We start from the raw sequence: 14123 nt of genomic DNA on the forward strand, positions 1-14123 counted from the left end.
AGGTTGGCGAGAGTAAATCGATCAGGGTGGTGGAGTTGCTGTTGTTGTTCTCAAGTTGGAAGTTCAGGTCTCCGAGGAGGATGTAGTCAGTGGAGGCCAGGGCGTGCGTGCTGATGAAGTTGGCGATGGAGTCGCTAAACTGGGGTCAGGGTCTGGGGGTCTGTAGACGAGGGTGCCTCTAAGGGTGGAGTTGGGGTCTGTGTGGATCTGGAAATACATGTGTTCGGCGGTGCTGAGAGTGTTGTCGGTGCTGGTCGAGACTCTGATGCTGTTCTTGTGGACGATGGAGATTCCTCCTCCGACTCTGTTGGGGCGGTCTCTGCTGGTGATCTTCTAGCGTCCGGGATGGCAATGGCGATGTCGGATGCGGAGGAGTCGTTCATCCAGGTCTCTGTTAGGAAGGAGGCCTCCGGGGATGAGGTGTCAAGCTGGTCCCAGAGCTCGACGGCATGTTTGCTTGCGTAGCGGGTGTTCAGTAGGATGCATAGGAGGTGAGTGTGGCCTTTCTTGGCTGGTTCGGCGGCTCTGAGGCTGGTGTAGCTGTAGTTCCGGCAGGGGAAGGGACCCTGTGTGCATTGCGGGGTGGCTTTGAAGCAGGTGTGGGTCCGTCCGGAGTTGAGAGCGTGGAGTGTGCTGGCATCGTAGCGGCGGCGGTCGTCGTGGCGGGTGCGGGACCAGGGGTTCTGGTGCTGGGTGCGGTCCAGGCACGGACGGGTGCAGACGTGCATGCCTTAGGTGCGCCTTCGGGGCTCCAGCAGCACCTCCATATATGGGGAGGCGGGAGGAGCAGGTGGGAGGTGGGAGGCAGTGCAGGGGGAGCGAATGGGTGGTCAGGTGAAGCGGGGCCGCAGGGGACACAGCTGGAGGGGTGAGGAGCAACGAGGGGATCAGAAGGCAAAAGGGCACTGAATACGGGGCAACAAGGGAACAGAAGGCAAAAACAGGCACAGAATAACGGGGGCAACGAAGGGAACAGAAGGCAAAAATGGGCACAGAATAACGGGGGCAACAAAGGGAACAGAAGGCAAAAACAGGCACAGAATAACGGGGGCAACGAAGGAAACAGAAGGCAAAACGGGCAGAGAAACACGGGGCAACGAAGGGAACAGAAGGCAAAACGGGCAGAGAAACACTGGGCAACGAAGGGAAGAGAAGGAAAAGAGGGGCACAGACCAGATACAGGCACTGGGAAAAAGAGACAACAGCAGTCACAGACACCAGAATAACAACAAAGGCAATACAGTACAGTACAGGAGAAGATACAAACCTACGGCCTATCACTGGCCACCAGGGATGAGGCGCAGGTGGTAGCCTGCGGGTGGAGGAGGGCCTCGGACGTCCGCAGCAGTTGCAGCTGGGCAGGGACACACAGGAAGTGCTGTGCGGAGTGAGAGCGACCTACCTAGCAGGGTCAAGGGTCGCGAAATGAAGGCAGGCAGGTCCTCCGGATTTTTTGAGGTTGCTGGCTGCAGAATACACCGGAATTTCGCAGGAGCAGGTTCAATGGGAGTCAGGCTGATAGGGCTGTGGCCAAGTCAGTGGGTGTCTTCCTCTTGTTAGCTGGCTGCACGGCTGTTCGGTCCTTCTTTTATTCTTGTTGTAAGGCTGGATCTGAGGAAGCAAGGTTCAGGGTGACCCCTAAATACTAGATTTAGGGGCGTTACAGGTAGGTAAGGGCAGGGACCAATGGGTCCCATCCCTGGAGTGGGTACACCCCGTATCGTGCCACCCTCCAGTGGGAGGGGGGCATGAGCCTGTCCCGGGTTGGCTGTGTCCCCCATTCTCAAGATGGCGGGGACTCCGAGTTGTGCTTCACCTCGCCTCCCCCACCTGAGGGTTGGAGTTGGCAGAGGTGGGCACACCTCTTTCCCTCACTTGTTGTTTCCTGCCGGCTCTACCACCCAAAGTGGAGGGTAGAACCAGTGGGGACTAGTTGCTAAAAGCAGCAAATGGTCTGGGGAGGCTTACAAAGGTGGCAAGCCTTTGAAGCTTCCCCTTCGTGAACCCTGCCCACCCTGGGGGAGGAGGCTTGGCACCTCGTCCCAGGATGTGCATTGTTTCAGGCCCCCGAGAGCAGCAGGCACTCGACCCAGGGGTCCAAAAACATGTCAGGTAACTAGAAGTTGGTCAAGTTTCAGGGGGCATCTCCAGGAGGCCCTCTGTTGTTAATTTCACATTAAATCCCACACTGGCATGAGTGTGGGTTTAATGTGCTGAGAAGTTGGGTACCAAATTTCCCAGTTTTCAGTGTAGCCATTATGATGTTGTGGAGTTCATTATGACAAACTCCCAGCACCATATACTCTTAATGGCAGCACTACACTTACAGTGCCCAGGAATGGACTTGGGCACTGTAGGGGTACAGGGCTCATGCTCCTGTACCCTCAACACTGGCATAGGGTACCCAGCTAGAGGGGTGACTGATGTATGCCAGGGCAGTGGTTTTTGGGCATGGCATACAGGGATGTGTGCCATGTCGACTCTTCACTTTGTTCTGCACCACGACACACAACCTGCAAAGGCAGTGTGTGAGTGTCAGGGTACAGGGCCTAGGGCCTCTAAGGGTGGCACAATAAGTGCTGCAGCCCTTAGAGGCCTTCTCTGGTCCCAGTGCCCGGGGTACCTGCGGTACCATTTACCAGAGGCTGAAATGTCGCCAGAGAGGCCTATTGGGTTTAGGTATCAATGCAATTTTAGGGATGGAACGTAGGCCCTGGGTACCTGATTAGCAGGAGCCTAGGGCACACTCAGTCAAAGAACAACAGCAATTCAGCGAACAGTGGGGGCATACCATGAAGAAAGAGGACACTTTCTCACACAACCCCCAAACGAAAGATGATGAGACCAACCTTTCCCTAGAGCATGGGTACTCATGAACTTTCTCTCGGGGCCAAATTTACAGTGTGGTTTGTGTCCGAGGGCCGCACCGGTGGGGGTGGGGTCAGTGGGGGAGGGGGCAGGACTAGAGCAACAACAAAAAACGGTGACCATGAGGTTGATCACAGGTCCCTGCAGCGGACGCCTTCGTCCACTGAGCCACCAGACCCGGCATACACACATTTCTCTCTCTCTCTTTCTCTTTCTCTTTCTCGCTCTCTCTGTCTCCCTCTCTCTCTCTCTCTCTCTCCCTCTGTCTCACTCACTCTGACTGTCTCACTCACTCTCACTCCCTCTCTCACTCCCTCCCTCTCTCACTCTGTCTCACTCACTCCGACTGTCTCACTCACTCTCACTCCTCTCACTCCCTCCCTCTCTCCCTCTGTCTCACTCACTCTCACACCCTCCCTCTTTCCCTCTGTCTCACTCACTCTGACTGTCTCACTCACTCTCACTCCCTCTCAATCCCTCTCTCTCTCCCTCTGTCTCACTCACTCTGACTGTCTCACTCACTCTCACTCCCTCCCTCTCTCCCTCTGTCTCACTCACTCTGACTGTCTCACTCACTCTCACTCCCTCTCACACCCTCCCTCTCTCCCTCTGTCTCACTCACTCTGACTGTCTCCCTCCCTCTTGCTCCCTCTCACTCCCTCCCTCTGTCTCACTCTGACTGTCTCACTCCCTCTCACTCCCTCTCACTCACTGTTGTATTGGAAGCTGTGTTAGAAGAGAGTGAAAAGATGAGCTGAGTGTCATCCGCGTAGGAGTAAATAGTGAGCCCAGCTTGCTTAGCTATCGTAGCCAGAGGGCTAATGTATATGTTAAAGAACAAGGGGCTCAGTATGGAGCCTTGGGGGCACTCCATACTGTGATACATGAGTTTTGGAATTGGCAGTGGGGGAGAAAACTTGGAAGGTCCTGTTCGATAGGAAACTGGATAGCCACTTGAGTGCTAGGCCAGTGAAACATCGGGAATGGAGGTTGTTTAGGAGGATAGTATGGGAAACAGTGTAGAACGCAGCACTTAGATCTAGTAAAATAAGTGCCACGGTTTCTCCTTTGTCGACCTGTTGACAGATATTTTCAGTGACACCCAACAGTGTTGATTCCATAGAGAATCCTGCCCAGAAACCGGATTGGGATGTGTGAAGAAAATTTTGTGTCTCCGTGAAATTTGTGAGCTGGACATTTATATGTTCTCCAGAAATCTGGATCGGAGTTAGCTTTTTTGAACAGGGGCACAATCATGGCATGCTTCCAAGCTGCAGGGACCCTAGCTTCAAGAAAGAAGTATTAAGTAATTCCATGATTAGATTGAGTGTAGGATGGTCCAATGCTTGGAGTACCGGGGGGGGGGGGGGGGGGGGGGACCCCGATTTAATATTTAATACTGCTAAGAATAGTGCAGAACGTGGAGATGTCAAGTGGGGTCCATTTATCTAAACAGGTGTCGCTGTTTGCTGGAAATATTTCCTGGGGGAGAAGTTGTTTTGGGAGACTATCAGATTCTGAGTTTATTAACGTAGTCGTCTGTTAATCAAAGTCAGCATAGATATTAGCAATTTTGTCGACAAAGAAATCAGCTAAAACATCACATTGCTTAGAGTCCAGGCATGGAGGTTTAGGCTGACAGGTGGCACCCGAGAGTTCCTTGACAACTTTGAAAAGTACTTTGGGGCAGTTTTGTGCGTGTAAAACGGTTAGATTGGCGTGTTCTGTCCGAGCGATGTTGCATAATGAATGATATTTGTTTAGGGCTGATTTGTATAGTGATTTAATTCTAGGATCGTAGTATTTGCGCCAACTTCTCTATACGTTTTTGCATTTTGTTTTTTTTTGTTTGAGTTTTTAAGTGAACCAAGGGGCGGGTGGGTAGTGGTGGTTATACTTCTTATTGGTTGGAGGTAGACATGCGTCAATAGCTGAACTAAACCATTGGTGAATGACCGCATCATCATCCAAATTGGTGATGGAGGCTACCGGCCTGGTGTTTTCTAAAAAAAAGGTTACATTTGTTTAGGTCTAGATCTTTCCAGATTCTGCCGTTCCTAGGCCCTGGTGGGTATAAGGGGTTCTTTGAATGTAGCTCATGTTTAATTTGGAATTCGACCAGGAAATGATCGAACCAAAGGATGGGGATGGCAGGTTTGCATAAGACGTTGGTAAGGTTAGAGAAGATAGGATCAAGTAAGTTTCCTGCTTTATGCGTGGGGCCGTAGTTGTGGAGATTACGTTCAAAGCAGATAGGTCTGCAATGAGGTTGGCGCTAGTGGGGCAGGAGGTCTCATTAAGATGTATATTAAGATCGCCCACGATCAAGAAGTTAGTGGCTTGAAGTAGAAGAGAGGCAATGCGATTAGGAAATGAGGCGGCCCAAGCATTGACTGGTCCCGGGGGGCGATAGATTAGTCTTCCTGAGAGAGTAAAGTTAGGTGAAAGCAGGAGTTTAAAAAGACTGGCTTCACAGTCCTGGAAGTCTAGGTCATCCCATTTGCATTTATAGGAGGTTTTGAAAATTATTGCCATCCCTCCTTCATCCTTGCTGACACGGTTTCTTCCAAGGTAAGTATAGTTAGGGGGGAGTGCTGTCGTGATATCCGGACCAGAACTATTGCTTAGCCATGTCTCTGTGAGGAAGATAGCATCTGGTTGAGAGACAGATAGCAGGTCATAGATGTCTCTTTTATGTCTTGGGAGTGACCTGCAGTTTAGGCTGCAGAAGTTGAATTCCGAGAATTTGGTTGCATTTTTCTTGGTAAGAGAGGCCTGTACAAGATCTGAAATGCTAGTGTTCAGTTTAGATGGGGAAGGTGAGAGAGAGAAACCACAGCCAGAGCAGTGCGAAGGGCTTAGGTCCCAACTAAGGGGAGCATTGTGTGTGCACTGGGTGGACCGGAGAGAGGGCTTCTCGGGGTATTTGAGAGGGCCAAGATGAATTTGGGCAGGGGTCCTGGCCCCAGGCCCCATCCGGCCGCGGACGGGCGCAGACGGGCGCAGACGGGCTTGCCTTTGGTGCGCCAGCGGCGCACCAGCGGCGCGTCCGCTGCGCGACTGAAAGTGCATTTGATTTTAAGGGCTTAGGTTCGTCAGCTGCAACCTGGCCCGGAAGTTGTGAATCACTTCCTCAAGGTCCGGTTCCCGTCCCTCCACACAAACCAAACTTTCGGCGGCGGACGGGGGACATAGAACCCAAGTACAAGAGGTAATGCTAATTATTTGTGCTCAATACAATCTGCTCGTGTAAAGTGGTTTAAAAGCAATATGTGAAAATAGGCAAGGTGAATGAATTAAAAGCACCGAGTGCGTAGACTGAGTTTTAAAAATGAAAACTGAGCCTTTTCCCAAGCGCTCCTCTTATCCAAGCTTACACTTTGTCTGCCTTTCATCCAGCGCCTCCGCTGCGCGACTGAAAGTGCATTTGATTTTAAGATTTGATAGGGTGTAGTAAACGTGCACTGCACTTCACATTCTTTCCACGTGTTTAAGGTAAGCAGACAGGAAGTTGGAACCTCTGTCTGAAACCACCTCCTTAGGAAACCCTACCCTGGTGAAGACACCAATGGGGGCCTTGGCTACTACAGGAGCTGTAGTAGTCTTAAGTGGAATTGCTTCAGGGTACCTAGTGGCATGATCCACTACCACTATAATGAATTTGTTCCTTGATGCTGTGGGAGGTTCAAGTTTCACCCTATTTCCACACCTACCCTTTCAAAGGGAACCCCTATCACAGGTAGTGGTATCAGGGGGCCTTTGGGTGGTCACCTGTCTTGCCACTGGCTTGACAGGTAACACAGGAGCTGATAACCTCTTTCACCTTTTGGTGCATCTAGGTCCAGTAAACGTTGCTAACTAGCCTTTCCCAAGTCTTGGTGTGGCCCAGATGTCCAGCTAGGGGGATGTCATGAGCTAAAGTTAGGTGAAACTCCCTGTACCTCTGTGGCACTACCATTCTCCTGGTGGCTCCAGGACTGAGGTCTCTTGCCTCAGTGTACAGTAATCCCTCTTCCCAATAAACACTGTGGGTACCACTGACAACTCCCTTTGCTTCTGAAACAGCTTGCTGTCTCAGGCTTTCAAGAGTGGGACACCATAGCCATTGTAGATAGGTCTGCAATGAGGTTGGCGCTAGTGGGGCAGGAGGTCTCATTAAGATGTATATTAAGATCGCCCACGATCAAGAAGTTAGTGGCTTGAAGTAGAAGAGAGGCAATGCGATTAGGAAATGAGGCGGCCCAAGCATTGACTGGTCCCGGGGGGCGATAGATTAGTCTTCCTGAGAGAGTAAAGTTAGGTGAAAGCAGGAGTTTAAAAAGACTGGCTTCACAGTCCTGGAAGTCTAGGTCATCCCATTTGCATTTATAGGAGGTTTTGAAAATTATTGCCATCCCTCCTTCATCCTTGCTGACACGGTTTCTTCCAAGGTATGTATAGTTAGGGGGGAGTGCTGTCGTGATATCCGGACCAGAACTATTGCTTAGCCATGTCTCTGTGAGGAAGATAGCATCTGGTTGAGAGACAGATAGCAGGTCATAGATGTCTCTTTTATGTCTTGGGAGTGACCTGCAGTTTAGGCTGCAGAAGTTGAATTCCGAGAATTTGGTTGCATTTTTCTTGGTAAGAGAGGCCTGTACAAGATCTGAAATGCTAGTGTTCAGTTTAGATGGGGAAGGTGAGAGAGAGAAACCACAGCCAGAGCAGTGCGAAGGGCTTAGGTCCCAACTAAGGGGAGCATTGTGTGTGCACTGGGTGGACCGGAGAGAGGGCTTCTCGGGGTATTTGAGAGGGCCAAGATGAATTTGGGCAGGGGTCCTGGCCCCAGGCCCCATCCGGCCGCGGACGGGCGCAGACGGGCGCAGACGGGCTTGCCTTTGGTGCGCCAGCGGCGCACCAGCGGCGCGTCCGCTGCGCGACTGAAAGTGCATTTGATTTTAAGGGCTTAGGTTCGTCAGCTGCAACCTGGCCCGGAAGTTGTGAATCACTTCCTCAAGGCCCGGTTCCCGTCCCTCCACACAAACCAAACTTTCGGCGGCGGACGGGGGACATAGAACCCAAGTACAAGAGGTAATGCAAATTATTTGTGCTCAATACAATCTGCTCGTGTAAAGTGGTTTAAAAGCAATATGTGAAAATAGGCAAGGTGAATGAATTAAAAGCACCGAGTGCGTAGACTGAGTTTTAAAAATGAAAACTGAGCCTTTTCCCAAGCGCTCCTCTTATCCAAGCTTACACTTTGTCTGCCTTTCATCCAGCGCCTCCGCTGCGCGACTGAAAGTGCATTTGATTTTAAGATTTGATAGGGTGTAGTAAACGTGCACTGCACTTCACATTCTTTCCACGTGTTTAAGGTAAGCAGACAGGAAGTTGGAACCTCTGTCTGAAACCACCTCCTTAGGAAACCCTACCCTGGTGAAGACACCAATGGGGGCCTTGGCTACTACAGGAGCTGTAGTAGTCTTAAGTGGAATTGCTTCAGGGTACCTAGTGGCATGATCCACTACCACTATAATGAATTTGTTCCTTGATGCTGTGGGAGGTTCAAGTTTCACCCTATTTCCACACCTACCCTTTCAAAGGGAACCCCTATCACAGGTAGTGGTATCAGGGGGCCTTTGGGTGGTCACCTGTCTTGCCACTGGCTTGACAGGTAACACAGGAGCTGATAACCTCTTTCACCTTTTGGTGCATCTAGGTCCAGTAAACGTTGCTAACTAGCCTTTCCCAAGTCTTGGTGTGGCCCAGATGTCCAGCTAGGGGGATGTCATGAGCTAAAGTTAGGTGAAACTCCCTGTACCTCTGTGGCACTACCATTCTCCTGGTGGCTCCAGGACTGAGGTCTCTTGCCTCAGTGTACAGTAATCCCTCTTCCCAATAAACACTGTGGGTACCACTGACAACTCCCTTTGCTTCTGAAACAGCTTGCTGTCTCAGGCTTTCAAGAGTGGGACACCATAGCCATTGTATGGTTAGTGGTAACACTGTCAGCATTGGTAACTGGGTAAGTATGCCCAATCAAATATTGTTCAAGGGAAAGCAGTGTGTCTCTCACCATAGTGACACTGGCACCTGTATCCCTCAGAGCCTCTATCCTTGTTCCATTAATGCAGGGGTATTGTAAGTATTTCTTTAAGTTGGGTTGCCACACAGCTACAGTGGCAAACTCAACTTCCCCCTCTGAAACTAGAACTGCTTCAGTGTGTAACCTGGTTTGCTCTGGGCTAACTGTTGATCCCATCTGGAGACTTACTACACAAGGAGTGGCTGTAGCTGTAGCACTAGGGGCCTTCTTGCTAGGGCAAGCCTTGTCTCCAGTTACATGTCCCAACTTCTTACAGTTGTTACACCAGGCCTTTGCAGGATCAAAGTTCTTTCCCCTATAGGGTTGTGGAGTATAGGGAGTGTTTTGGGACCCACCCCCTGTGCAGGTTTTTAGGGCCCTTTAGAAGACTCAGGATTTTCATCTTGGGGATTCTCTTTACCCTGGGGAGGTTTTGTAACCCCTTTCTTTTGATCATCCCCAGGGGTCGTCTTGGTCACTCTAGTCTTGACCCAGTGGTCTGTCTTCTTTCCCAATTTTTGGAGAGAAATTAGACCTAGGTCTACCAAATGCTGATGTAACTTTCATTCGTGCAATTACTTAAAATATGTTCTTTCATAAACAAATTGTAAAGTCCATTCCAGAAGCCTCTGGTCGATAGCTAACATGGAGTCTTTGGTCTACATTCAAAGCTGTGCAAAGCATCTTCATAATCTCACTGTGGAAGTGTGTTCCTCCATCTGATTCCAAAGAGGTCGGAAAACCAAATCTCGGTATCAGTCCCCTCAACAACAGCTTTGCTACTGTGAGAGTATAACACCTTTGTGTCGGGTAAGCCTCCACCCACCTTGAGAAAACACATACCACCACCAAAATGTACATCAACCCATTGCACTTATGCATTTCAATTAAATCCAATTGTATTCTATTGAAAGGTCCTCCTGACCTCCCAATGTGACTCAGAGTAACCACAGTTTTCTTTAAAGCATTCATTTGTTGACAAGTGACACTATAATTAACAAAGAAGGGAGGTCTATTCTGGAGCCTTTATCAAAATTCTCTGACGCTTTCCTCAGACCAATGGTACAAGCAACAAATACGTACCTGAAGGACACCAAGTCGGTCCTAAAACTCCTGGAAGATAAAATATTTGATCCAACCACACAGCTCTTAGTAAGCCTCGACGTGGAGAGCTTATACACGAGCTTGCCCCATGAAGAGACACTAGAGATCATTGAAGAAGTACTCTTCAGCCATACGTGGAAATATCAGACACCAAGAAACCTGGTCTTAGAGTGTATCACCATGGCCCTGAAAGACAACTTCTTCCAGTACAAAGAGACACTATACCTACAAACCCACGGAACGAGCATGGGTAGTACTTTTGCTCCAAGCCTAGCAGGACTATACGTCCACCTCCTAGAGGAACAAAAAATTCTACATGAAAGCAACCCTTACCGTTCCCAGATTGGCACCTGGAAACGGTACATAGATGACATTTTCATCATATGGAACGGTGACGTCAATAGCGCCACGAATTTTGTGACCTGGCTGAACAACCAGAACGAGTACCTTAAATTCACCAGCACCTTTTCAAATACATCGATGGTTTTTTTGGATCTGAATATTTACAGTGAGGACGGAAGGCTAAAAAGCACTACCCACTTTAAACCCACCTCCAGGAATTGTCTGTTACGTTACGACAGTTTTCATCCCAGGCATCTAAGGGAAAATCTGCCGTATGGTCAATTTTTAAGACTACGGAGGAACTGCACAGAATTGAGCGAATTCAACCGACAAGCAAAAGACCTAAAAACCAAACTTATACAAAGGCAGTACCCCACCAGGACCATCGACAAAGCGATGAAACGCGCAAAAAACAATCACAGGGAGGCACTCATAGAAGAAAACCCCCTAGAAAAAGAAACAAACAAGAGGCCTATCTGTGTGACAACTTACTCTACCATATCAAACCAGGTATCAAAGGTCATCAATAAGCACTGGGGTATATTGAACTGTGGAGACCTAAATTTTGAGAAACCGATGCATGCACATCGGAGGGGCAAAAACATAAAGGACATTGTGGTACACACTAGACCACGGGAAAACCAGACTGCAAGACAAAATATGACTGGTATACAGGGTCACTTCCCGTGTGGAGATTGCAGTTGCTGTCACCAAACCCAGAAAAGCAGAACCCTTACCTTCAGAAATGGCACAACATGGGAACAACGCCAATTTTCCAACTGCAACACAAAAAACGTGGTCTACATAATAACTTGCCCATGTGGACTGGAATATGTAGGCATGACCACCCGACCCGTCAAAATAAGGATAGGGGAACATAAAAGCAATATACGCTGCAAGAAAACGACAACCAAGATGTCATCACATTTTCTGTCACACCAGCATTGCATCAATGATTTACGCTGGACTATCATCGAACGACTACCCTCGGAAGCAGGCCTGTTCCAGAAGGAACAACGTTGGGTGTTCCGCCTGGGAACCCATATCACAGGACTAAATGATGATATACCGTGGAGCCAAATCACCTGATCACCCTCGAAATATAACAGGATCAACAACAACCTCCGGTTTAAATGTGAGCCTGGGAACCCATATCAGTGGCCAAAAAACGTTAATCATTGAGCCAATTGATGTACCACCCACTGTATGGATGTCAGGGAGAAGCTGCCACCAAATTGAATATATCTAAATGACATCTCTCCCAAAACAGCTAATATAGTGCACCGAATCCCTGAAAAAACTAAACAAAAATCTAAACGTTGAAGGGGACATGGACATTTCATGCTTAAACCAATGCCCCTTTCTTGTGAAGAGAACTGACTGGCAATCGGCACCCTGATGCATCCTTAATGATGATAAAATTTTGGAAACTGAAAAACCAGGCACCCTTAGTGATCAGCGCTGCCAACAAAACACCACCGCGCATGCGCTGCCGACAATCAGCATTGCGCATGCTCTGAGAAGGCGCGGCGAAACTACTTGTGCGCATGCGCGCATGAGAGACAGCCGAGCGGCAGCTGCATTTAAGGGTTTTCTATCAGCGCGAGTCACAGCAATAGCCGGTGAGTGGCTGATGAGTGGAAAGTCCATATTTGGACATTCACAAACCCGGCAATGAACGAATGACAGAGGGTTACATGTTACATGTGGCTAGATCACATGCACAGAGGAGGCGGCAACATGGATATTTTCCTTACAAGGTCACTTGCCATTTCCGCTAATCAACCAATGGAAACACACCCAATCCTCCTTTATATACCGCCTAGCTCATCCGTATTTCATTCACGGCGGAGCAGCACAGGGTGGTAGAAGGAGGCCAATATAGGCGGATTTCGTGAGTATTTTTTCAAACAAAGTCCAGCCTGTCCAGGTGTATGGTGGAGTTAAACAGTGAGTAAAAGCCACAACACTGAATCCACTTCTCTATCCTCATAGATTGTGGATCCACCTACCTACCTTGATGCTCAGGACTTGCTCATGAGGCAATAGACAGCAAAGACCATGAGTATGTCCAAAGAAAATAAGTACACAAAAAACCTTAAATGTGTCTTATATGTTGTGTGTGTTATATGTCTTTTTCCTTTACAGGTTTAATTAACTGTTTGGGGCTCCAGGTGACTGCACCTGTCTGAGCCATTCCTATATGGTAACCAAACCTAATGGTTTTTTCTTTTTTTCAGGACATGTGATTACATGATCCAAAGAACCGCTGTAGGCACATTGTAGCCGTCTTTAATGAGTGTTATCACTTTTTAGAAAAATTAAAATAACCCCGATTTTTCTTAGAAAAACGTGAGTAGGGTTGGGAAGTTGTGCCCCGTCCTGAAGAAGGTACACCAGTACCGAAACATGTCGACGCACACCAGAGGTTCTGTCCCTAATTAAGACAAAAAACCTCGTTCTTTTGCACACCTTTTAACAGCACCAGCCAGGGGTACGAAATAAATTTTTTTTCATTTTACCCACTAGCCAGGTACTTTTTAAATTTTTCACCACACCTCCCACTCACATCTATCCCCCTTTCACTTACACTCAACACACACCACACATAGTCAAATTTGTCAACGCTCCCGCGTAGTCGCAGGTCGCAGCGTGCCGCATCCCTTTAGCGCGGTGCGAAGACCCCGATGATGAAGCATGACACCAAGGGGCCTGTTGGTGTGTGAGGGGTATTTTACACAACACTGAGTGTTCCCCCTCTTTCCTTTTGCACACTGGTAGTAGGATTCTTCTTGTTTATTTATAATTGACAAGTGACACACCTCTGACACACTGCTTCAGCAACTTCACAAAACCGTGGATTGTACCACGTCTGTCTAAACACTCGCACCATTGCATCACTGTGTCAAGTACCTGAGTTCCAATGATGGTTTCCGCAGGAGCCAATGCTAATCCTCTAACCCCCACACCCCGATACTAAAATCATATAGATTTTGACAGCAAGGATGGGGGAAAGGGGAAGTGGAATGAGAGAGAGAAACACGCCACGTCTTCTGCCTGAAGGGGATTCTGCTTCTGCTATTTTCTTCTTCCTGTCAAAAGAGTTATTATGCAGCCATGTACATACATATAATAATATGCATTCTCTATTACTTACTCCAAACCTTTTCTGTCTATGTTACCTTAACCTTCAGGGTGGCTAGCGGTTCTCTACTGAGTTCTTGTACTGGTTCGGTCTCACTTACTGCAGTGTTGAACCTAAAACATAAGACACCTGATTATTCTCCACTCGATTTTAATGTAGACAAGACCTATGGGCTTTCTGAATCTGGTTACCTTAACCTTAGTCTCACAGTCTTTACTCTGGAACCTTATAATCCAATACGAAGAAGTTTGAAGAACTGGAGGAGTCTTCTCTAAAGGTGGTAAGTATCTTTATATATATATATATATATATATATATATATATATATATATATATATATTACCTACTGGCGGTCGCCAGTAGGTATATATAGTTAGGATTTTTTCTCTATGGGATTTTTGAAAATTCTATGTCTAATAACTTTGGCGTTTGTGGACGGAATTGGCTGAAATTTTCAGGAAAATGGAACATTTTGTTTCTGAGCAGCCCCTGACAATTTGGGGGGGTTTCATCAAGGGGGGGCCGAGAAAAAAGGGGGGTCCCAAAACGCATTTTTCCCATGTTAATTTCCATAGGGCGGTTGGCCTCACTTTTAGCTCG

This window comes from Lissotriton vulgaris, unplaced genomic scaffold (assembly GCF_964263255.1).
Source record: "Lissotriton vulgaris unplaced genomic scaffold, aLisVul1.2 SCAFFOLD_1177, whole genome shotgun sequence".
NCBI classification, from domain to species: domain Eukaryota; kingdom Metazoa; phylum Chordata; class Amphibia; order Caudata; family Salamandridae; genus Lissotriton; species Lissotriton vulgaris.